Source organism: Rattus norvegicus, chromosome X (genome assembly GCF_036323735.1).
Source record: "Rattus norvegicus strain BN/NHsdMcwi chromosome X, GRCr8, whole genome shotgun sequence".
In the NCBI taxonomy this organism is placed as follows: Eukaryota; Metazoa; Chordata; class Mammalia; order Rodentia; family Muridae; genus Rattus; species Rattus norvegicus.
In genome coordinates this window covers 42,419,261-42,423,116 of record NC_086039.1, presented here as the reverse complement: position 1 = coordinate 42,423,116, position 3,856 = coordinate 42,419,261, and the positions used below count along the sequence as shown (strand labels likewise).

Genomic DNA, 3,856 nt, shown 5'->3' with positions numbered 1-3,856 from the left:
ATTGGATATAATGATAGCTGCTATTCTTTCTCAATTACAGAATACAAGCTTGAGTATAAGGAAGAATGAAGCACTCTGCAATGAGGTCAGTAGCCATTGAGGATGATGAATTTAGAAAACAAGGTTTAATTTATTGTAAATATTGTGAATACCCTGTCTTCTGCATTAGCAGTCACCAGGGCAGTATTTTAGTCTTAATCCTTGAAAGCTGTTCTTATACAAGAATGAAGAATCTGGTGCCATAATGTATCAGCAGGCAAAAGTTCCTGTGATCAAACATTTCATCTCAGAAGTCATGCTTCTGCTAAGCAATGCAAAGACAGCACCAGAATGAAGCTTTGTGTAAAGTGTTAAAGAAATATATTTTCAACAATAGAGTGCTTCTATATGATAAAAAGGAAGCTGAAGAATGTACTAGATCTCTGGAGCTTTCCCATGATACAATCATCTCAAGACTGTCATCACCCTTGACCCTGTACTGGGCTGTGTTTCTCTGTGATCATGGCATTTTTGTTATCTTTCTCTTATTTAGCAGATTCCCAATTTCTGATACTTCGCAGGAGCTAATTATCTTCCATTTATCTGTGCAGACCTGCATTTGCCATCTATTAGTCCAAAAACATAAGATTGTAAATCTTTTTCTATCTGACTGTACCATCTAATTACTCCTTATTTGGTTTTAGTCTCTCAATTTAGCATCATTTGCAAAGTTAGAAATTATGTTTTCATATCATAATTTAGGCTCAGAGAACCTCAGAGAAACTGCCTAGTAAATATGTATCCCTTTGCTTTCAGTTTCATTAGTGAAATTGAAGGTGAGAAAATAAGGGTTGAAGGAAAATAATAAAATAAAAGCTTCTGGAACAAAAAATAATAGGCAACAAGGTAGTGCACCATAGGAAGAAAAGCTTCCAGCATTAGTGCAGAAGCCACATCACCAAAGTGAAGTGTCTGGTGCTTCTTTTCTTTACTAAGGAGAATAATGTAACCCATTGGTTCTAAACCTTCCTAATCCTGCAACCCTTTATTACAATTGTTCATGTGGTGACCCCTAGTCATAAAATTATTTTGTTGCTCCTTCATCATTATATTTTTGCTGTCTGGTATGCAAGATATCTGATATGCAAACCCTAGAAGAGTAGTACTCACAGGTCAAGAATTACTGATCTAAGTTGTTCCATTCTGTTCTTTACAGGATGCCTAAAACTATACAATATTATGACCTGCATAAACAGTTTCCTTCAATGATCACAAGTTCTATTTTCATATAAGATAACAATTAGTATGAAATACAATGACAGTGAGTCAGGTAGGCAGATGTGGCCATTATTTGAGGGACATCAATGGATGAGACTGAAAGAGGAAGTATATCAACACAGGGGCCTTGAAAAAAGATTTTGAAAATTCTTGCTGTTATGTCTCCTGTAAAATATTACCCCCTGGGAACAGCCTCTCCATCACATCATTTAGCGTCTTTTTCAGAATTTTCATTTAGGTTTATTTCCATAATGTGTTAAACTAACTTTTCCTGAATTGAATACATCTAAATAATTTATGTACTTAGCACCCCCTAAACCTTATTACTTCAGTAAGATTATCTATATCCCTGTATTGCTTTAATTGGTACCTTTGAGTATTTTTATCAACTGCTTATTGAGACCTGTGTGTATATTTGCCTTTCATACTACATTGCTTAAAATTTTCAATGACAGAATGGTATGTTTATTTAACAAACTAGGTTACCATTTAGCAAGAAATAATCTCCTAATATCTGTAACTACAAATAACAGTGCTTATTTCTTGCTTATCTTCCTTATCTATTAAACATGTTTGTATAGGGGTAAACCGCTTATCTTTTGTTGCTGACTTAATTTTATGGGGGCGTCGGTGTTTGCTTCTATAATTTAAAGGGAAAGAAAACTAAAATAGCGATCCACGCTCTGCCCCAAAAGGTTCTATATATGAGATATATTTCACTTCTGTTGGCATGACATTTTACTAGTTACACTGTAATTTGAAGAAAGTATTTTCAGTTCATGTCTCTTAAAAGAGGTTAATATCCCCCCTCCTGCTCCTTCCTCCTCCCTGCCATGAGAACTAAAATTATTCTTCCTCACTGCCCATGATCTGCAAGCTGCATGTCCACAAGTTCCCACATGGACTTTTGTAATCAGAGATAGTAGCAATGGCATCAAAATGGAGAGCATCTTGGTATTCTCAACCAGTACATACTGGCAACATTATCATCATGCAATGCTTTGGATGTAAAGCCACCAGAATTACTACAGAAATTTCTCAGATTTCCTATTTCACTTCCTCATGGTTCTTCCCTCATAGAGTTCTTCTCTCCTAGAGTTCTTCCCTAGAACTCTCTTGCTTATGAGGCTGGGCATTTGTGGAATTCTCAAGGTGAAGACATAATGGGACAGCAGTCTCTCTGCAGTGTTTCCCATCTCAAAAGCCCTGGGCAGTCTCTGTATAACAGCAATAGAACCCAGGCATTCACAGGAGAAAATAGAGCACTGTGTGAAGATGAAGATCTGGAGTTGGATTCAGATGATAAAGTGGAGTGTGACCTGAGCAATATGGAAATCACTGCAGGGCTCCACCAGTGCTTTGCACAGACTGAGAGGCACAGAGAAGAGCCAAGGCGACAGCCTGAGCTAGAGGAGGAGCACCTAAAGGACTATGTGAATGTGGACCATGGCCTGTACTTCAACTACCACAGGACAGTGGAGCCCCCATCGGAGAATCCCTGGCAGTGGCGCCAAGCAGAGATGAAGTGCTTATATGGAAACAGTGCTCCCATGATCCTGGCCATGGAGTCTGCTGTTGCCGAGCATTGACGAGCACTGTGACAGAAAGCAGCTGAAGTACTGGCCTGTCATCCCCCTGAAGTTCTGAGTCCTGGGCACCGGGCCCCTAGACAATGCCTCACAGTCCCTAGCCTCTCCCTCTTCATCTCTCATGGACATTATTTTTAGAAAAAGAGGCCTGTATATCAACATGATAGATACAGTCTGTCAGTCACTTATAATTCTGTCAACAGGAGGTATGCTGTTGCCCACACAAGGAATGTTCACTTGATTATATATATTGGACTGGTTCTTAGTTTTCTCTGTAACAGTACAGTTCATCGAATTTATTGCCTAGAGATACTGCCTATTGTTTTGTATTAATTTCTTTCTTTAACCAGTCCTGAATGTCATAAAAGCCTTAAGCCATGTGTCATTTATTCCTACATTTTTCTGATCAGTTTTCATACAGCTAGCTCATGCTAGCTACAAACTCTTAAACCTTCCTTTTTCCACCACACTGGGTTTCTGTTCACATATTTTCTATGACTCTAGCTCTTTGGATCCCTCTGAAAATTATGCAAGAAGCATTTGTTACTCAGCTAGGTGTCAGCTCCCATGCTCTAAAAAGATACCTGAGAGTAAATACTCTGGGCTTGGCAGGCCATGTCATGTGTCATAACTGTCCAACCCTGTCTTCATAGCATATAAACAGTCATAGTTACTAATAAATAAAAGACTATAACTGTTTTTAAATAAAACTTTATTGGTAAAAATGTTAATATCTAAATTATACAAGAAGCTCACAAACTCAGTAGCAAAATAATAAAATCACAATTTAAAATAGACAAAATCCTGAATACCTATCTTCCCAATGTATAAAATAGCCTTAAAAGTATATGAAAGTTAATCAACATCATTAATCAAGGAGATCCAAATTAAATCATCATCATGATAAATTATGCCTGTTAGAAAACTGTTATAAAAAGAAACAAAAAACAATAACCAAACTACAGAAGAATGACTTAAGTTTGTAAAATTAGGAATGAGTGGAATTGTTA

The 3,856-nt window shown here is 37.3% G+C and overlaps 1 pseudogene; it reads left to right on the top strand.

Moving 5' to 3' along the window:
* The first annotated feature begins 2,185 nt into the window (after positions 1-2,185).
* Positions 2,186-3,233, top strand: Gemin8-ps2 (gem (nuclear organelle) associated protein 8, pseudogene 2; annotated as a pseudogene).
* The last annotated feature ends 623 nt before the right edge of the window (positions 3,234-3,856 follow it).